The following is a 23,251-nucleotide window of genomic DNA, read 5'->3' on the forward strand; positions in this document are numbered from 1 at the left end:
AAGAGAAGAAAGTATTTGGAATGTAAAAAGATATATTGATTTAAGTTATGATTAAGTTTTCCTATAGTTTAGCTAAACAAGCCATTTCACTATTTTCAGGACCCTGTCAGGCCTGCACCAACCCTGCCCCTTTTCTGTAAATATTTCCATCTTCCAGCAGGGGGCTGCAGCCGTGCCGGTGTGCACAGGTGTGCTGTGGTTGGCCTTGATGAGCCAGACATTAAAAGGGCCCGCTCTCAGGATGCAGACGGACTCCCTCTCCTCTCGGCCGTCGTCATAGTGCTTATGTTATGTTTTGTTATGCTGTCGAACACTTGTACTCATACCCCTAGACACTATGAACTACACTTTACTTTTTAGCTTCCACATACTGACTTTTCTATAATTATTATGACCGCCGCGCAGCGAAGCGGCGGTCATATAGGTTTAGTCAGATTTTTTTTTTCTTTTCTTTTTCGCATGTCAAAACTGCACGAAATTGGAAGTGTAAGATCACTATGACACCCTCTGAATGCACGCCAAGTTTCGTGGAATTCCGTTCATGGGGGGCCTTACAATAAAATAATTTATGTGTACATTTAGTGATCGTACACCAACAAGGATTCCCGGGACTCTGAAAGACCGGGGTACACGAAACTTGGTGGGCATGTAACCCCACATGGATACCATGGAATCATCGCTTTTCGTTTTGATCTTTAGCCCCCGGCTGGACTGGACCCCGAAGGAGGGCAGGGCGAACCAGTTTTCTGTGAATATCTTGAGAACCGTGGGGCCTAAGATGACCAATTTTTGCATATGTTTGCCTCCAGGGGTCATGTAAGCCCATTCCATATGCACACATGTGCATAAACAGATATACGCACACACAAACATTCACAGTAATCCCTCACATTATGACACATACTCACACAGTAGACATATATACATGCACATGCACACACAGGCACATAAACAGGCAAACACACAAGCACATACACATGCACACACACCCACCCACACACCCATAAACATAAACATGTACCGCACACATGCACACAATTCAAGAATTTCTCAGAATTATGAACAGGCAAGATGGGGGTGGGGTTGTATAAAATGTATATTACATGTGAAATCTATGAACTAATCATGTTTTGGTACTTGTTGTCTAGCAGATACCAGTGAGAATTGAGTGTGCATAATGCAATTCAGTGAGACAGTTAGAATCATAAATGCCTTTCAGAGTGACTTATTTTTGTGGAAAACATGTGCTGGACTAGGCGGCGGTCATATTTTGTACCGCTCTGCGGTACATTTAGTTTAATAAATATACTTTATTGTTACGTTGCGTGGACCTCCCTTATGTTTCATATGCCTGAGCCAGCATGTGTGACATGTGGGGGCTCGTCCGGGATCAGTTCGGATTTGGTTGCTATTTGGTAGTGTTCTCTTAATTACTTTGGTTAATTGATTTGCGGTTTCCGGTTTGCTGCGACGGTGAGGGGGAGTTCCACTGCGTCCTGTGCATAGATGCAGGATTACCCTTTGCATGCGGCTTTGTTCACGTGTTGCTTGGCGTTTGAGGCCTGGTGGAGACCTAATTAGGGTTGGGGCTCTGTAAACCCCTGGTGTTAGGTGAGACCGCCTAAAAGTTTTTTTGTTTTGCTGTAAATTGTTTAGTTTGTTTAAGTTGGCGTGTCGAATGTGGGGAGACTGGCTAGCAGTCTAATCGCAAGAGGGCACGCTGAAGACATAGGCTATGGAAATATTCAGGGTGTGTGCTTTTTAGTTAGATGCTGGGGCAGCTGCTATTAGTGGCCAGTTTATTTTCCCGATGTTCTCTGACGCTTGGTTTCACTGTGAATAGAAGACGCGCATGATGGTGGATTTTAAGGGCTTTTGAATGAGGGGCATTCGTTGAAGTAGACAACGTAGGTTAATTTAGCACCTGTTTTGTTCTGTGGAGTTTTGTTGAATTACCAGTAGGCCTAAAGTTTACATGGAAAATCTCAGTGACTTTTTTGCTTCCCCATCAGAAGAGGGTTTGAATAGTCTTAAGAAAGAACAACTGCGATAAGTCGTCCAGCATTACCGATTTGATTTAAACCTTGCGAAATCAGCTAATAAGAAAGAACTAAAACAACTGGTTGCGGAAAGATTAATAGAAATGGATGTTCTTTCTTTAAATGTAGAACCAGATCCAATTGCTCCAACAGATACATCTACCCCTAGAGGTGGTCATTTGACGTTTGAGGAGCAAAAGGATATACTGGAGTTACAAATTCAGCGTGATAAATTGGCAGCTAGTAGAGCTGAAGCGAAAGAAAAATAACTAAATTTGGCAGCATCAGAAAGGGAACAGGAAAGATTACTTGAATACGAAAGGTTGAAAGTGCGTGAGCGACAGATCGAGAGAGAAAATGAGCTCGAGCGGCTTAGGCTTATTGAAGAGGGCAAAATTCCAGGTGGTAGCCCTGATAGGTTTGGGCCTGCACCTCAGCCAAATCCAGAGTTAAACCTGTCAAATATGATCAGATATCTGCCTAAATTTAATGAACGTGACCCCGATGTCTTCTTTTCATTGTTTGAAAATATAGCGAATGATCGTGGTTGGAAAGATGATGAATGCACGTTGTTATTGCAGGCAGTGGTTTCGGGTCGGGCCCAGGATACTTTTGTCGCCCTTAGCGCAGAGAGTAAAAGTTATAAGGCAGTAAAAGACGCTATTCTGAAGGCTTACAAGCTCATTCCGGAGGAATACAGGCAACGTTTTAGGATTTGGAGGAAAGGTGATAGGCAAACACACACCGAACTGGCTCGTGAGTTAAATGGGGTGTTCTTGCGTTGCTGTGCGGCCGAAGGGGTTAAAACATATGAGAGTCTAGTTGATTTGGTCGTGTTGGAACAATTTAAGAATATTATTCCAGACCGACTTGCAACTTACATAAATGAACATAAAGTCAAAACCGCGGCAGAAGCTGCAGTCCTTGCAGATCAATTTGTACTGACTCACAAAAGTAAACCAAGAGATTAAGCACCCCATAGTTTTAGCCATGATGAATTTCGCCCCAGACGTTTTACTAGTGGCCCTAGATCAGATTATGGTGCACAAAATAGAACTGATGAGGGAAATTGCCATTATTGCTTGGGTAAGGGTCATTGGAAAAAAGAGTGTCCCGTATTGCATGACAGACAACGAAACCGGAATTCCTTCAAGTCTATTTCGGAAAAGGCCGGGGTGGGTTTGGTGGCCTGGTCTGGCCGGACTGTCTCCTCTACGGTGACGACTCCGACTTGTGATACCTCTACGGAGGGGTTGGGTGGTGAGAGCGCTTGTCCTTCCAAGGAGGAGCCGCAGCAAGGACGTAATGGTTCTGATGAATGTACAACCCCAAAACAGAAAAAGTTGGGACATTGTGTAAAACGTGAATAAAAACAGAATGTAATAATCTGCAAATCTCTTAAACTCATATTTAGTTGCAAAAAGGACACAGACAACATATCAAATGTTGAAAATGACAAATTTGACTATTTTGTGGAAAATATATTCTATATATATTTACAAACTGCAAAGTTGTCTCAGAATGGACTTTATTGGTTACGCAACAAAACACACAAACACATAATTCCGGGCCAGACCTGGCCCTATGCTCCAGCACTAAACATCTATGTGAGGCTGTATCTTCAACACACACTAGTTAGACCCAGTTATGAACACTGTAATCAACTATAAACATAAACACGACAGACAGGACGTACAACATTGGTAACTTGCATGGTTAACATTAACATTCAACATAACACATAACCTGAACAGCATCATGGGAGCACAGTCATAAGCCAGCTAGGCTCAGTTCGTTACACAATGCTAATTTCGAATTTGATACCAGCAACATGTTTCAAAAAAAGTTGGGACGGGGTAATAAAATGCTGGAAAAGTTGTGTAATGATAAAGAAAACAAAGGGAAGAATGTTTCGCAACTAATTAGGGTAAGTGGCAACACGATTGGGTATGAAAAAGAGCATCCCAGAGAGACAGGGACTTATGTAGGGGTATTTAGTAAAGATGTAGGGGTATTTATCACACTTATCACAAACTTATGTGCACAAATGATGAAACAATGACATTTTAATGCTTATTATTATTAACTTGTTTTAGTGCTCAGTTGCACATCTATGACGGTGTGGAAGTATTTGGGATCTTGCACATTTGGCAAAGCACAATCAATTTAAATCATCTAGGTTTTGAGGACATTTCAATTTTCATAATGGAATGCCAAAAAAAACATGATTTCTCCTAAGAATGCTAAGATGGCCTGTCTTGATTTGTCAAAATTTTCATAATGGAATGAAAACATGACTAAGAATACCCCATACTCTTGAGCAACTGAAATCCTATATTGGGGATTAATGGGACAAAATTTCATTACATTACATTACATTACATTTGACTGACGCTTTTTTAACCAAAGCGACTAACAACATGGTAAACAGTACGTTTTAGAACAATTCTCACAATTTTAGGACAGTTTAAAAAACATTAGAGTACAGTAAGAATAAGAGATGGTCGGTGAGTGCTGTTTTTTTAACAGTTACTTGTCAGTTTAAAACGGCTGGTGAGTGCTAGGATCAGTAAGACTTGTTGTAAGTGTTGCTATGAGAGTAGATGTTCTCCAAAGAGCTGGGTCTTCAGGAGTTTTTTGAAAGTGGAGAAGGATGTCCCTGCCCTTGTAGGAACTGGCAGTGTGTTCCACCAACGAGGAACAACAGATGAGAAAAGTTTGGATTGGCTTGAGCGTGCCGGTGGTAGAGCTAGACGTCGTTAGATCAGAGGGCGCAGCGGTCTGGGAGGTAGTGTAAGTCTGTATGAGGGCATTCAAGTAGGTGGGAGCAGAACCGGAGACTACTTTGTAGGCAAGCGTTAGAGACTTGAATTTGATGCGGGCCGCCATACATGTAGGTAGCCAGTGTAGCTGGATGAGCAGCGGGGTAACATGTGCCCTTTTGGGTTGGTTGTAGACCAGGCGCGCCGCCGCGTTCTGGATCATCTGAAGTGGTTTCACTGCGCAGGCTGGGAGACCTGTCAGGAGGGCATTGCAGTAGTCGAGTCGTGAGATGACTATTGCCTGAACCAGAAATTTGGTAGCATCTTGAGTCAAGTAAGTCCTGATTTTCCGTATGTTGTAGAGTGCGAAACGGCATGACCGGGCGACTGTTTCATGTTTCATTCTCAAAACTGTAGCAAATGGTCTCCTCAGTTCATAAACATTTACAGAATTTTGTTAAACGAAGAGGTGAAGTAGCACAGTGGTAAACGTGCTCCCGTCCCAACTTTTTTTGAAACATGTTGCTGGCATTAAATTCAAAATTAACATATATTTCCATGAAATAGTCCCAATTTTCATTTTCAAAATTTTCATTTTGATATGTTGTCTATGTCCATTTTGCTGCTAAATATGGGTTTACGAGACTTGTATATTATCACATTCTGTTTTTATTTGCATTTTACACAACGTCCCAACTTTTTCTGTTTTGGGGTTGTACTAGTGAGAGCCAGTGGCGTCATGCCCATTGAAATAAAGGGGGCACGTGCCCCCTCGGATTTTTCCTCCCAGATAATTTTTTTGATCATAACTTTGTTCCTATTATGCGCCATAATAAGCCAGAGCCTATAACGACTCAAATGCTGAAGACCGGTCAACATTAGCCCTTTTCCTAAAATTGGTGTCTGTGTATGTTCCCGTAACAACTCACACGCGCATTGAGCTTGCAATGTTTTGCTTGTGTTGAACTATTACAGTTAACGCTACAGTTTGAACAGTTGAACTGTTACAGTTATAGTTTAAACAGATACAGTCAATGGTGTTGAAGTGGTAAGTAGTCTAGAAGCAATAAAAAGTAGTGGAATTATTTGTGGTTGACCAGGAAATTTTGACTTGGCGATTTTGACTGCTTGCTCTGCTAAGGTATTTCTGTTCCTTCCAAACTGCATTGAAATGGTATGTTTAGCAGCCAGAATTTCAAAATTTCCTGGGGGAGAAATCTCCGGCCCCCCTCTAACATGACCCCGAAAAAAAATTGCCTGGTGCCCCCTCTGAATTTTGGCTTGCATGACGCCCCTAGTGAGAGCTATGGTCCATTCATTACAAGGGGCTATGTGTCCTTGGTCGGTAGTTCTGTTAAAGTGCCCGTAAGAGTGTTGCGTGACACAGGAGCAAGTGAGAGCTTTATCGTTCAGTCAGTCTTGCCATTTAATAAAGAATCCGACACTGGGAGCTGCGTCCTGATCCGTGGGATTGGGATGCAGACCATCTCCGTTCCTCTCCATCGGGTGAAGTTAAATTCTGATTTGGTACAAGGAGAGTTTGCCATGGCTGTTTGTCCCTCATTGCCTGTGCCAAAAGTGGATGTGATAATTGGTAACAATATTGCTGGTGGATGTGTTTGGCCGGGTGTGCCACCACCTCGTGATGTGAAAATTGAGCCTGTTTTGCCAGTTGAGTCTGATGTATGTGTCAAATGAGTTCCCAGATGTTTTTACGGCTTGTGCGGTGACTCGGGCCATGAGTCGCGCACAAGAGGAAGATCAGTCTGACAATAATGACCGTGCTTGTCCAATTTAACCTGTGTTACCGTCCTCTCTGTCTCGTGTTGGTTATCGTACTGTTGATGGTTTGTTGGTGCGTAAGTGGTTGCCGTCTGATCATGACGTTCAAAAACTGGAGTTGCAAGTGGTTATGCCGAGGGAATATCGTGATTTAGTTTTGCAGACTGCTCATGGTGGGGTTTCCGGGCACTTTGGTGTCCGCAAAACGTACTGTCGGCTGTTACAGCATTTTTATTGGCCGAAACTGAAACGTGATATGGCTAAGTTGGTGAAAACCTGCCATGTCTGTCAGATTGCGGGTAAACCCAATCAGTCAATCAAACCTGCGCCATTATGCCCAATTTCAGCAGTAGGACAGCCATTTGAACATCTTCTCGTTGATTGCGTTGGTCCACTGCCTCGTGCGAAATCAGGGTGTGCGTATTGTGATGTGCCAGACTACAAGGTACCCGGCCGCTTACCCATTGCGCACCATCAAGACCAAGCCCGTAGTAAAAGCGCTGTCTCAATTTATTTATATTTTTGGCATCCCCAAAGTCATACAAAGTGATCGTGGTAGCAATTTCAAGTCGAAGATGTTTAAGGAAGTGTTGACTCAGCTACGCATTAAACAACAATTAAGTAGCGCATACCACGCACAGAGTCAAGGCGCTCTGGAGCGTTTTCACTCTACAGTACTCTAAAGTCTCTTCTGTGTGCTTATTGTGTGGAGTTAAATCAGGACTGGGAGGATGGGCTTCCGTGGCTGTTGTTGGCAGCACGGGAAGTTGTACAGGACAGCACAGGGTTCAGTCCAAACGATTTTGTTTTTGCACATAATGTTTGAGGCCCATTATCTATTTTAAAAGATGGATTGGAAGAAATCTTCCCCTCTGGAAAATGTGATCGATTATGTCAATGGTTTCCGACGCAGCTGTTCCTGACAGGTAAGCTTGCTAGTGAAAATCTTGCTAAGGCCCAGGGTAGGATGAAGACCTATTTTGACCGCCGGGCAGTTGAGCCAGTTTTTAGTCTTGGAGATCAGGTGCTGGCTTTGCTGCCAATGCCTGGGTCGCCCTTTTGCGCGAAGTTTGTCGGGCCATATTCTGTTGTGTGTCAGGTGACAGAACGTGACTAGTGGCAACGCCAGACAGGAAAATATAAACGCAGTTATGTCACATCAATTTGCTGAAGCCATATTATTCTCAATCTAGTGGAGTTGACTCCAGTGGCGTTTTGTTGTTGTCGAACACTTGTACTCATACCCCTAGACACTATGCACTACACTTTACTTTTTAGCTCCCACATACTGACTTTTCTATAATTATTTAATAAATATACTTTATTGTTACTTTGTTTCATATGCCTGAGCCAGCATGTGTGACACTATGCATAGAAAAATACCTCCTCCAGATAAGCACAGCAGTAAGTCACAGAGATGCCATCATGATGGTAATAGAGCAACTTCCAGAGGAAGGTGACATTTTTGAAGTCTTTATAAAAGAATAATGTGCTATTTTCGTTTCAGTCAAGTTTCCTTGATCAGACACTTTCCTAGAATCAAACTTTGAGTAGAAGCAGAGTGACTGTTTCGAGCCATGGACGTTCAGCGTGTGATCATGGGAAAGTGTGACACATTACCAAGATTTTTTTCTCTGCCTGTCGGTGGGTCTTCATCGGATTTGACACCGGCTGATCATCAAGCGCAGCAAAGGTGAGGTTAAATATGCGGCGGCTGCGTTTGAACTTTCCCCACTCACGTCGGCGCTCAGCATGTTGAGAGCAGCTCTTTAAGTGAAGAAAGGAGGCAGATCGCGTGGATTGCACGAGTGCCTCAAGCTAAGCGAAGCCGTGTGGGAGAGAGTGGAGAGAGCAAGTCACGTTTGGAGAGAAAAAAGATTATTATCTTCAAGTGGCCATATCTCTCGATAGACCTGCAGCGTTTAATGGTAAATTTGCCTGTCCAGATTTAGGTCTTAGATGCTCGCATTGACATATCTTATTTTTAGCCAATGACCTCCAGGTATTTCTAACTAATGACTGTTCATTGGGATAAGCATTAACAAGTCACGATTAATAGAAAAAAATAACTTTATCATGAGCATATTTTGCAATATATTATTTAATGTTTAAAAAGAACATTAAGAAGAAAAAAGAAGAAAAGATTTGTTGACACAATTTAATGACAATTAAGTTATATGTTCCTTTTGAATAAAGGTACGTGTGTGTGTATCAAGCTCCTTCAGCAATCATTCTGGTGGCTTATCTGAGCTTCATCCACTTGAAGACAGGCCTCTGAAAACGTCCACTTTTAAGAAGTCAGGGGAACTGGGGAATTCCATTTTCACCTCAGTCCTGTGGACTGTGAAAAGACTGTGCTCACTCTGTGGGATATAAAAAGAAAAAAAAAACCCAGCCCCCACCCACCTGATGTGATAACAGGCTGGCAGCACTTAAGGGTCATCTGTGTCCATCACTGATGACTTTCCTGGGCATTATCAGGGACCAGCTGGAAGAGATCAGAACTCTCCTCCTGTAAACTCATTTTCTGCTCGGACCCCCAACACATTTATCCGTGCACCACCTCTCCATTTATCCCCCATATCTGCAGGGGCCTTATGGGTTGCGTTGGCACCCTTTCTCCCCTCCCTCTCTCTCAAAGGTTGCCCTGGAAACATGTGGCAGCCTGATTGATTGTAGACCGGCGCTTCCAGTGTAAGCGACATATGTTGAGACCTCGCGGAGAGGTAAGTGCAGGGGTGAACAGATGGAAGAGGCTGGCTCCCGTCCAGGCATCAGCACACCTAGGAGCCAAGTTCACATGCACAGCTTCGCTGGTGAGGCATAGCATGTGACTGAAGATGGCTTATGTAAACAGGCCACGACCAGAATAACAATGATGCACACTTTTTCAAAGGTAAAAGCTAAACATTGTTTTGATCTGGTGTAATTTTCGAGACTGCACGAAAACTGCAAGGGGTTATGACCTTGCACTTAGACATCTGTCTTGGAGGTCTAACATGCATTGAATTACACGTCACAGAAATATCCAACTTTGTACTGCATGGCCTTATTCACAAAGACCGGAAGGAACACTTTGTGAGGAGTGTGAAAATGATGAGATTGGCATGAGGTATAGAGGTGTGGTCGCAATTCCAGTCACAAACATTCATACAAAAATGATGCACACACAATTCATGCACACATACATTTGTGACCCTTCAGTACTACATTTCATTGTAATATAAACACCATATCTTCATTAACTCCAGCTTCCCCCATGGACCCCCGATTCCTTATGAAGTTTTTTTTTTTACATTGTTTGATCAAAAGATATCTGTTTTTGTGTGTAATCACAGAATATAAAGTCAAATGAATGTGTCTGTGTGTCTGTATTTTTTTTTCTTTGGTTGAATTACATAACAAACAAACAGTGCTACTATATCTGTTCTCTGGAAAACACCTACTTCTTTTCCTGTCTCGAATCCTCCCTCTCTCTCTCTTTCATAATTCTAATCCTTATCCAATCTTTGTGATGCATCGCATACAACCCCCCTCCCCCACCACATCATGTCAACACTTTTCCTGGAGCATGTTCCTTGAAGTGCTCCTGAGTTTCTCCGCACTTGTTTGTTTGTGTAATGCGAGAGTGATTGGGGAAAACAAAGACATGTGCGCTCCTCTCGCTCCGTATACCCCTCCTGCTCCCTAGCTTTATCTGGCTGCCATCCCACTGCTGTGGGATACTGAGGCATACGGTGGTGTCGGCACTGTACGCAAGTATCATTAACTTTGATCCGATGCCATGAGAGCTGCTTTGCCAGGCCTCCTACTGAGAATACTGCTCGCAGATAATTACACAGAGTCCTTCGCATACAATTCTCTCAATTATTAAAAGTCTCTCTCCTCTCAATGGCATTACATATAAAAAAGGTAATGCAGATGGGCAAAGATCTGTATCCAATCACCATTAAGAAGATGATGGTAGAGTCAGCCATCAGGATAAGGATCTGACTGTCTCCTTGAATGTTTTTCTTGCTGAAATGCTGTTCTTAATGTAATAGAGGGGCAGGCAGGGTAGTAGGCATCAGTGGTGATGCCTAAAGGCCCATTTACACCAAAGACTCGTGACGAGATGAGCTGGCTCTATAAACTAGCAACTTTCTGAACATACTGTAACGATTGATGAGGCACGTTGTCCAATCAAAGGTTTTATTAGGGAGCAGAAGCGGGAAACACAGAGCAAGACTTAGCCACCATTACCAAGCAAGCACACACAAGGGTGCATACAGATACACATACAGTGCATATGGAAAGTATTCACAGCGCTTCACTTTTTCTACGTTTTGTTTCAGACTCATCCAGAGCTGCCAACCCTCACGCATAGGATTGGTGTGTGAGTGCGTGGAGCCATCAAATGAATGAATCTCACGATCAATGCGTGAGAGTTGGCAGCCCTGCTCATCTTAAAATGGATGTTCTTTTCTCATCAATCTACACACAATACCCCAACACTTCACAAAAAAACAGGTGTTTGGAGTGTTTTGTAAATTTATAAAAAATAAAAGACTGAAATATTCCCTTGACTTATTAAATATTCAGACCATTTGATATGACACTTGTAATTGAGATCTGGTGCATCCTACTTCTATCAATGGTCCTTGAGATGCTTCTACAACTTGATTGGGGTGCCTAAATGAATTCACTGAACTTTATTAGGAAAGGCACACATGTTTTTATATAAGGTCTCACAGTTGATGGTGTATGTCAGAGTGAAAACCAAGCCATGAGGTCGAGAGAATGGTCCGTAGACCTGCGAGACAGGGTTTTGTGAAGACACTGATCAGGGGAAGGATACAAGTAAATTTCTGCAGCATTGAAAGTGCCCAAGTTCACAGTAGCCTACAACATTCTCAAATGGGAAAGTTTTGAACAACCAACAGTCTTCCTAGATCTGGCCGCTCAGCCAAACTGAGTAATCCGGGACGAAGGGCCTTGGTCAGACAGGTAACCAAGGACCCAATGGTCACTATGAATGACATCCAGAGTTCCTTTGAGAGGATGAGAAAAGCGCAAAGAAGGACAAACATCAGTGCAGTTTAGTGCCTGGTTTCTTCCACACACACCGTTGGGAATTGTGGGCAAATAGTTCAGACTTAATTTCATCAGACCAGATGAATTTTACTTTATCAACAAAGCTGATAGCCAACAGTCAGTAAAATTGCTTTTGTCACTTTACTATCCATTTATCCATTCGATGGATGTTGTAGCCTACAGACTTTGGTGATCTTCAAAACCGAGTTGATAAGCATCTCTGCCTCTCTTTTGGCCAAAACTCTGACCTGATGCCTCTGCAGGACTCATTGAGTGCCAACGTGCCATAAATGCTCTGAGGTTAAAGTGCTCTTAAATCTCGCAACTGCGATTTGACACGTCAAATGTTTTGAAATGGTTTGCAACAGCTGGCAACATCTTGCAATGTTTAATTCACACTGCTCAGCTCCTCTCTGCAATGGTTTCATCACGTCACAAATGATTGGTGTGAATTGGCCTTAAGGGGTCTCTCTGCTTGTCTGCAGTATGTGTGTGTGTGTGTGTGCGTGCATGCACTGTAAGTGTATGCATGTGTGTAGGGGTGTGTGCATGCACACTTCCTGGCCAACTCTCCACCTCAGAGAGCTTTGCCGTCAGGACTCACCGGGTCATCAATAACTGTAGGAGTAGATCACAAATGAATGCTCTCCCAGGCCCTTGGTTGGAGCGGTGAATTACACAACCAGCAGAGAGGAGCCTCTTCCCCGCTCTCATCCCTCACCAGCTGGGGCCTCCATGACAGCACAGCATCTGGCCAAGGAGAGGGAGGGAGGGAGGGAGGGAGGGAAGACGTACCTGTTGCTGCTGGAGGACGTGAGTCATTGTGGGGGTGGTGGGGAGGGGTTAGAACATACGGGAGCCTGGAAAGATGATATCACTGTCTGTCTAGCTTTGCCGTAAAATGGAGCCCAGACATGAATTAAGCTCTTAGTATCATTTTACTGGAAAACAAACAAGACAGTCTGTGGAGTTTGTTGAGAAGGAGACCTTGAATTTCCCCTGGGGATCAATAAAGTATCTATCTATCTATCTAGATATGTTAGAACACAGTACAAATACTTGTGATAAACTGACTCATTACATGACATTTAAGGGATAATGGGATGACACGCCATTCGGTTATCAGAAAAATAATCCACGGTCAAGGTGGTAATGCAGCCCCGATGCGCAGCGGAGCACATACCTAGAACGTGCATTATTTTTCTGATAATCGAATGCTCTGGAGACCATTATCCTGCTTATACCCGTTGCCACTTGTGTTGTATTCATTTGCTGCTATGATTTCCACTTTTTAATTGCTAAAACTGCCTTGTTTGTAGAACTACTTCTTTCCGCCAAATATAAACAAATTTTTCAACTTGCAGGACAAACTGTCATTACGTAAGGGCTAATGTATGGAACGCCGGTCATTATTGGGAAAATAAGTTCCGACAGGGCGAGCGGAGGGGTCTTGTTCCGCCCTGAAGGGACTTATTCAGGGGCATAGATTTGCGTGGGGACCGAGGGACGTGTCCACACCAATGTCAAATTACGACTGAAATGTCCCCACCAATATTCAGGTTGAAATGTAGAAAAAAGCGCTCACATGCGCTAAACAAAGAGTTAAATCATTTCTCACAAATTCATCCATTCTTCTCTGTTGAACTCCTCGAGAAGTAGGCTACTCATCACACATGTGTCACATGAAAGAGCCTTTTCTCAGCTTTTAAACGGTGCTAGCTAGCCACTATTTGCTGTGATAAACAGTTTGCGAGAAAAATAACGTCAAGAGATTTAATAATTATTCTCTGCGCCATCCCCACATCCATTCGTCTCGGTGGAATATCGTAGGCCTACACACTCTTCACGCAACAAATGACAAACCATAGGCCTATATCAGAATAAACAGCAGACCTTACCGAACACAAAGGTGTAATGCATTCCCGTGTATAGTTAGCTGTTCCAGAGTAATCCGGTTTTGAAATAAATTGTAGCAAAATTCATAGTGCTGTCAGTTAAACGCGTTATTAACGGCGTTAACGGAAACCTATTTTAACGGCGTCAATTTTTTTATTGCGAGATTAACGTTAATTTTGGTGTAACAAACTTTGTAGTTTTTTCACATGCTGTTGCAACACTAGTAACGTTAGAACAACTACAACACCACACCGATCTAGCCAGACCGGAAACTAAACAATACGCACTGACGAATGGAATGGAACAGAACGTTGTATGTGCTGCATACACGCCCCCTTTTAGAGACTGATATAATGGAAATCTATGCTGCATCAAAGTGGAGAACGAAACGTGCTTATAGTAAACTTACTAAATCTTGAAACAAACATGAATAAAAGGCACAAAATAAGGTTGGTGTAAGAGTTATCTGTGTGTTTATGGGATTAATGTGACCATGTTCCTGTTTTGCTCTCTCCAGTTTACTAATAGGAGTGTCACAAATGTATCGATAGGCACAGTCAAACTGCCCGTGGCTGACTAATTAAGTTCAGCAAGCTTAACTTTACATGTCATAACATCAACTAAACATAAGTCACCCATTCATTCTATCACTTGTTATATGAACGTAGCCTATTTCCTACAACTAAGTGAGATAATTGGCTATACTGAAGTTCCACAGTTAGCTAGCTAGCAAGCTAACCGTTTTGCATGGGATATTATGATAAGTGTACATGCTAAATTTGTATAATACATGGGGTATTGCAAACGAATAAGGTTGGTAATGTACATCGTTTTGACATGAGTATGTTACATAAACAAAATTCTTCATAACTGCCGTGTTAGTAAAATGATTGAATGTCCTGTGAATTAATAACTAGATGTAACGTCAACGTGTGATTACTAGCTGTCTTTCAATGATATAATGTTAACATGTTTTCCGCTAAAATGGGGCGTGATGCAGATGCAGATCAAATGTATCTTTATGATAATGCGCCGTTAGTAGGCTACGTAAAGGCATGCTGCACACACTTGGTTGGGCTAACGAGCCAGCCAAAGAGTAGTAGCCTGGGCTGACGCATTAGTTGTTTGCCGCCAAAGATTTTTTCACCGTCACTTGTTCTGTTACAACATTCCTCTTTGGTTGCTACTATTTGCGATGCACTCTGCTTTCGACATTCATTTACATTAGATTCGATTCTTTTCAATACAACTCCAAGACACCAACATCGCGACTTTGCAGCCGCGGTAATCACGCATTCAGTTATATTTGGTCGCTGCTCCATTAAAATCCATTGTTCATCCAGTGTTTGCCTGTTAAACCTTCGGCGTTGATGTGTGTGGCAAGTGACAGTGCACCTGATAGACTGTAGGCCTATAAAATGGCAATGCACTAATGTTGAAAAGTTCCTTATTTTCAACTGAACTCAAAGATAATGAATATACCGGTAGTATGAATATAATATTTTCTGTTTGTTATACCCTTTATAATGTGTGTAGGCCTACATTTTGTGCATGCACTTCTGCAATAGCATTTATTTCAGTTTATATCAGCTATATTTCTGAAGAATATAGTGTTGCCTCAGGTCTGCTGCACATCTTTTGAAATTTGATTTGAAATAATCAAATAGACCTATGTCTTAAAGTTCAGTTAATAAAGTAACTTGCTTTGCTTTCATTTGAATCCCAATGAAGATAAACAATAATTGCTTTATTGTTGATATGGACTCCTGGAAAGTTCAGAAATGCAAAATAATAGAATTTTAATCATATGATAAAATATGTGATTAATCGTGATTAACTATAGGAATTCAGCGATTAATCGTGATAAAATTTTTTAATCGTTTGACAGCACTAAAAATTCAACATGGTCTTTCGGCTTTCTTAAAACTGAGCTGTGCTTACATCGCCTAGATATCTGTAATTATTAGAATCAGAGAATATACAGGCAGCTCACGGTTAAGAGTGTCAATGTAGCCTTAATGTTTTCTTTTCACAAAATGCTAAGCATGCATGTAGCCTATTTAAGTTTCTTAAAACTGAACTGTGCTTAGATGGGTCAATGCATGATTTCATAACAGACCAAATAGAAAATAAATGTTAAATATAGCCTACATATCTGTACATATTAAAATCAGATTATGTAGGCTACATAGTATAGTTAGATCAAGTTGCACAGTAGCACATTTTAATCATGGATAGTAGTTAGACAATAGGCCTAGCACATTTTAATAATTTTATATAGGGGAGAACTGGTACAATTGTAACAGCGGTACAAATGTAACAGTGTTTTACTCTCAAGATACAGTATGGTGCAGCTACAGAAATGTAAACAGACACATATCATGTAATTATGTATAATCTTACAGCCATCCAAATATGAATGGTCTACTTTAAATACGACCAGAGATATTAAGCAAAAAGCTGCATTTATTTATTTTTTAACCGCAACTGTTTGTTTAAGTTTGCTTCGTGAAATTTGAGCGTGTGGACTTCAATCACATGTCATTCATATCTTCAGTCCCTCTGTTTCAAGTTAACATGAGTGCCATTTGATTTATATAGTCACATGCAATTAAATGAAAATAAAAACATGACCTGTGCGGGTCAATCAATCAATGCAATCCTTGTTAGCAGGTTGCTATGCTAGTTGTCAGTTAGATTCTGGCTCACGAAGTTTAGACAAAGATTGTTAAGGCGGAGCAAGATGTTTCATCAGGAGCCACTTCCGGGAACCCGGATCGCACGAGGGGGGGTCAAAATCCCCCTTTATGCAGAGCAGAGGCAGCGACTGCTCCATTGAAGTCTATGGACATAGCTCAGAATTTCACCACATATGCTAAGGTCTTGGTTCTATAGAGTTAGGAATGTGAATTTCGGGCACGTTTTCATGATCCTCAAACCCTTCTGAACATTTCAGGTGCATTTTTAGCATTTTTGAGCATTCCAGTCTGGAGAAAATCAACCTTATATCAGGTGTGCGCCGGTTATTTATGCAGCTGCTGTTGGCCGGTTGCAATGTACGCTCGTCAATACGTCATCGACACGCCTCTTTATGCAGACAGGATTCGATCCCCATTTCGTGCCCATAGACATGAACTACGATGAAGTATCTTGCTCCGCCTTAACAATCTTTGGTTTAGATACTACCCATAGAACACCTATCAGTAGGAAATTTAAAAAAATTGTTCAACGTCCACGACCTGAATGATGATTTGATTACTACTCATCTCCATAGAAACAGACGAGGTAGTTAGCCTCAGCTGGCCAATCACAGGGCGAGTAGGGCGGGACTCCTACCCCTACAAAATGGGGTCAGTTGTAACACCAGTCTCTATGGCAAAATGAACTGATTTTATCGCGCATGCGCGAACATTCTCATTACGAGTTATGGATTATGATTTTTGTGCCGCGATCACCCAATTAAAGTTAACACAGCAACTTGAAATATCACTTTTGGACCAAATGACATGTAAGAAATAAGCAGTTTATCAACTATATTTACTGGTTTTATCAAGTGGATATGGCCAAAATAAGCATATTTAAAGGTTATTGTGAGCTAGCATAACACCGTAACATATGGTCAGCAATGGCTAATCAATAATGCAATAAATTAGCTGTAACAGTCATACATTTGGACTTTTTTTGTTGATTTTATATGAAAACAGATGCTCTTTGTTTAACCCAGCAGTGTTTTGTGTTAAAATATGTTATAGGATTCACGATTTTAGCACTGTTAGATTCATTACGCTATACTGTTACAACTGTACCGCACCTTTTTATGACTGCGTCAAGGTTGTAACAAAGGTACATGTCGCTTAAGTTAAATTATTGACAAACTATAACATATTTTTTAAATTCTGTTTCAACTTTCATGGAGTAGACATGTACGACTATGTTCTGGTCAAATTTCACATCTCTCTAGTCTATCGTCTTTGTGTAAATCGAGTTTGAATTGGAAAAATAAAAAAAGTGTTACAATTGTGCCGGTTCTCCCCTATCTATAGTGGCTGGTGAAAGAGTTGGGGGTGTTAGTGGGTAGTGTCCCCACCAAAGCTCAGACCAAACCTACGTCATTGGACTTATTTTCCCAATAATGACCGGCGTTCTATACATTATCCCGCTTATTACACGGCTACTTTAGCCTAGAAATCTAGACGCGCCCCTAGCGGCAAATTACATTTGCTGCCGGGGCTAGTCTATCAACTCTCCGTTGGCTTGTGAGCTCCAGAAATCGAAACTTAATCAGGGCATTGAAATCGTGTATACAGTCGTTTGGTTGGCTTAACATAATGATTGATGGCAGAGTTGCAACGGTTTGGCTTGAATTCCCTGCTACTTGAAAACAAATATCCTATTAAGGCCCTATTGCGAGGCAGAGGGAATTTGAAAGACAACTGATTATCCCGCCCCTCGGACTGAGCACTGCGAACGGTGAGTGCCCAGACCCTACATTTTAATTTGGGTCTGGCTCTTGGTACTTGCCAACAAGAAACAATAAACGCCCCACGATGTGACTCTTTAGCCTACAGTACATAGGCTATAGCCTATTTGTTACCGTTTCATCGTGGCTTTTGGTGAGAAACAAATAGTTTGCAACAGCACACGCTGAACTTGAATCAAACATTCTTTAGAACACAGCTGATCAACCGTCTGCTTTCACTTTTGAATGAGTTCCAGTCCTTGCGCAGTAATATGAAAGAATTAAATTAGAAGCACAAAGTGAACCTTAACTTTGCAAAATCACTATTTTACTTAGCCTACTGCAGTTCCCAGACATCCCAAGTCTCCCGGAAGTTCCGTGAGTCTCCCGCATATTGATAGCGGCTCCCTGACACCCGCAAATTAGGCAAAATCTCCCACAATCTATAGTGAGCGATCAGGAGTGCGCATGCGAGACCGTGCATCTGAGTGTAGCGTGCACACAGTGTTGCCAACTATTTCAAATGAAAAGTAGCTAAAGCCAGCTCCAAAAGTCGCTAAATGTCGCTAGATGACGTCACACACTAATTTGCATATTAATTCGCCAGCACGCGTCGTACCTCTAAAAAAAAAAAAAAACCCGGTGATGGCCCTTTAATTCCCTTTTACTCCTGTTTGCTTTTCTCCTACTCATATAGGCAACTTTAAGAGCCTTTAAATATATTTGATTTAAAATACTTCTATATTTCTTGATAGGCTACACTTACTTTCTGTAGCCCATCATCTAGACTACACTAGAGCATCAGGTGGCTGAAAAGCAGTCATTTCCAACCTATTCACTGCTGCATCTGATTTGCACTGCTTGGAATCTGATTATAACATGACCATAGGGTAGCCTACACGTAATGTACCCTTACGGCAATGGCTATATTTTGGATATATTTAGGCTACATAATAAATGTCACTCGGACAGACCGATATAATTTTTTTTTTTTTTACTCAGCCGACAGTCCTGCATCAACTTGCATTGACAACATTGAAGCTAGGCCTACATAGCCTAAAGTTTAAACGAATGCTATAGGTTTTTCTAACATGTACGTTCGATTAACTATCTGCTTTGCTTGTGAATGAAGTTGTAGCCTACTTCCTTTGTTCAATTGTTGAACGATGCTGGCAAGCGTGTCCCTGTTTCCCTGTCATCATGTCATTGCTCTCGTCTCGTTGACTCTCTTGTTGTAATTTCACCCGAAGTTGCTGCACCTTCCAATGAGCGTGGTCTGAGCTTAGATCTATAGAACATCTATATTCCTTGTAATAAAATGGGCTGATACTATATAGGCCAGTCATTCCTTTTATAATCATGGGGCAACGCTTTGGGCAAATTCGCGATGTAATTCACTAACGAAACAGGCATGAGAGGGGAGATTTTCTGACGTTTCAACAATGAAACAGAATTTGCCATCTTTGCGAGAAGATTTTTCTCACGCTTTGAGCTGCTGCTGCTGCCGTCAGCCTGGGCAAACCGAAGGATACAAAGAGAAAACAAAAGTCGCCAGACACACGAAAAAGTTGCCAGATTTGTTGTCAGTCGCTAGATACACTTTTCAGTCGCCAGAGACGGCCAATAGTCGCTAAATCTAGCGACAAAGTCACTAAATTGGCAAGACTGCGTGCACACGATGGGAGAGAGAGAGAGGGGTGGTGCGTGTGTGCCTGAGCGCATCCAAGACAGAAAGCATCCCGATTGGCCTGTTTCGCTAAATCAACCAATCAGTTTTCAGTGTAGGCGTGCTTTTATCTCTTTTCTCCCGAACTAAATTAATCAGTTCAGTGTATATCAGTGATCCTCACTATTTTGTTTTTACAAGAGCCACATTGGCAGTGCAAAAACAAAAGGAGAGCCACTTTTACGACAACATACTAAGTCACCTTTGCAAATGTGCATTTCTACATATAAATTGTACATCCCACAAAAAAAGAAATAACAGCCTGGGTAACGTTACACTGGGTAACGTTACACCTGCCGTTTGTCTGCTCGTCCCCTCTCCGGTGTCTTCGTGCTGATTTTTGTTCACTGTGTGTCTGTCCGTCTGGTTTTTGAGCTCATTTCTGTCCCTTTTTTTTATTATTAAAAACCGTCCATTTTGTGTTTCACGCTAGCGGAACTAACATCCCCTGCCTGTGCCTGCAAACGTGCGCTGCGGTTAAGTTTAGTAAACAATGCCACGTGGCATGCGGGCTGTGTTGCCAGGTTTGACAATACCCCTTTTAGGAAGCACCATTAAGGCTTAATAACTTCCTTTCACCTTCATTATTTGGGTGAAGGGAGACGTATAATTCAGATGTTTGCGTTTTTGTAGTGCAGTATTGTATGTTTATGAAGCACATTTGAAAAAAAATGATTGGCTGTGTTACCACATACAGTGGGTCCCATTTAGAAGTGGCCACTTCATTCGCGCTTTCCGTGACCAAGCAGCTGCGTGAAATGTATTACAACTTATCGCCACGAGGTGGCAGTTTAAGTCCGTTGTAGCATTGCCGGTAAACAGGGCAGCGGATTGCATTCAAAGGCGTTGCAAGTGGCAGTGAGATACTGTAAGCAGAACGAAACTAAAGATCACCTTGTTGAAGTCATACAGTAGACTAGGCTAAATCAGAGCCTAGCCTACCTTTGTTTTTATCAACCTGGGGCCAGAGATGATGGCCTTTGGCGAACAGTTTAGGCCTACTCAAAATGAGTAAAACCAAATTTGGCGAAATCTCGCCAAAGCTGCCATGCGAGCCACCAGTCATAGCTTGACGAGCCGCGCAATGAGTAACACTGGTGTATAGGAACAGGAGCGTCATGGCAGAGTCAATGCCTCAAAAAAAGGAAAATGTAAGACCCATTTCAAAGTGTAGGCTATTGTCTCATAAGAGTAAAAAATAATGATGGGCCTAATATTGTACGCTGCACTGTTTGTAACAGTGACTTTAGCATTGCCCATGGCGGGTTAAATGATTGCAAAAGACATGTTGAGGTGAGCTTAACAAGTGTCCATTCATGTGCATATTATTCAGGCCTATACTAGATGGCTAGTTGCCAAGGCTACATGAAAAGCCCAAACTACCAAAATCTAGATATTTTATTTTCACAATTTCTATCTAGGCCTTCCTTATTTGGTGTACTGACTAGACATAGGCTTCATGAGACCTCCCTGAAATGACTTTTGGCAGGTTAGGATGTCTGCAGTTCATTTAAACTTCTAAAGAGGTTTGGCGAATTGATATACTACAAGCGCAATGCGGCAAAAAACTGTAACTATTTTGTGCAATTATCAGAAAAATATTTAACAATATTCTAAACATCGCATCACAATAGGAAATTCAACCTAGCAGTAGTAAACTATAAACCTAAATACATGTATGTTTGTATCTATGCACACATATACATATGTATGTATATATGCATGTGTGTAATGGATATCACATCTGAGTATCAAATTTCAGATTTTCAAAGAGCTACATTAAAATTAGAATATGACACTTTTAACCATGGTCTGTCTGTATAGAAATTGTCTTGCCTTGTCTTTCCCAGATTAGGCCCATTCCTGGAGAATTTACCTTGTTTCACTTGAGCAGTCTATTGTGCATGGAGTCAGCCACCAGCAGGGCTCTGACTGAGCGATTAGCTGAAGCGAGTACACAGACTTTTAATTGCTACTGGGAATTGATCCGGCCCTTGTATGATGAATGGTGTGTAGCCATTGGAGTTCGGTTGATAAAGAGAGCTATTGCCTCTTTAATCTGTCTTGGTCAGACAGACAATAAGACACCATGTTTTTTTTCTCTGATCACAAAAGGTCTCTAGGACCATTATCTTGCCAGAGATAGTTGAAGTAAAAATCTGTTAATGCTTGTCCCATTCATTGTATTTCACTGAATGACTATCACAGACTATATTTTCTATAAGACTATTTTTTATATTATGTACCGGTAGTTTATCAAAAATGACATACATTTTGGCATATTTGGTCAGACATTTGTATGATTTTGCGTAGATTAAACAAATATTTTTAACTGGTCGTATATGAATGTTTTCTTATAATTTTGTTATAAAAAGATGATTTCTACTCTGCCTGTGCGATATCTTGCTTGCGGCATACAGCTAACCATCTCTGTGGATATCAACTGGACTGCGCTCACTGGCTTCGGCCTCATGGAATGAACACCTTGTGCATTTAATCCAAGTCCTGAGGAGCATGTGTTTAGAGCTAATCACATGCTTGATCAGAGCTGTGGAAAAGGCTTCTGCCAAAGTAAACCCCCCACTGCCCCCTCTACACACACACACATACACACACACACACACACACACACACACACACACGGAGCATTTATCCACCATGTCTACGGCTTAGTCACAAGGACAGGATACGCCACTGCGCGCACCCTGGCCAAAACATATTAGCCATGCGTCGTATCGAAATGTCAGCAGTGGGCCCCCTGACGTCCTCTGTGTTTGTCTGACACTCTTTAGTGCATCGACCGCGGCAGCAATGATTATTAACGACCAGGGTGGTGGTGGTGGGGATTGTCAGGGGTGTGAGGCTGATGACACCGTCTGCAGATGTGGCTGCCTGGCCTGCCTGCCTGCGTGATCAATCTTTATCGAGTGTGTGTGTGTGTGTGTGTGTGTTACAGAGAGAGTGAGTGTGTGTGTGTGCGCGCGTGCACTGGGAGAGTGTGGTGTCTGCAAGGAAGTGACGCTTGCACTCTTGATATTTAAAGCGGTCAAGCAGCATTGATCGTTCACTCCACTGGTCTGTCAGCAGCCAAAGACGGATTGAGCTCGCCGGCCTCTCGGCTCACTGCTCACTGTGCCAGTACCTCTGGCCAGTAAACTACCCCCCATCTTCCTCTTCCTCTGTCTGTCCACTTCTGCAATCCTTCTCTAATGTCTCAGTAGCCTCTAAATGAGACAACCAGAGCAGCCTTGTGTCTGTCGGCCCTCCAGTCTACCTGCCTGGTGCCCGACCCATGGCTTCCTGTCTCTCTCTCTCTCTCTCTCTCTCTCTCTCTCTCACACTCTCTCTCTCTCTCTGTGTCTCCCTCTCTCTCTCTCTGACTCATGCATGTGTTAGGCACTGATCTCCATCTGTACTCCATTTAGGTTTATTCAGGGCTGCGCCACACGCCACTATCTCTGCCTCTGTCTCCGTCTTTGTGGGCTTGCCATGGCGAGGCATTCTGGACAGCAGG

This window comes from Alosa alosa, chromosome 18 (genome assembly GCF_017589495.1).
Source record: "Alosa alosa isolate M-15738 ecotype Scorff River chromosome 18, AALO_Geno_1.1, whole genome shotgun sequence".
Taxonomy (NCBI): Eukaryota; Metazoa; Chordata; class Actinopteri; order Clupeiformes; family Clupeidae; genus Alosa; species Alosa alosa.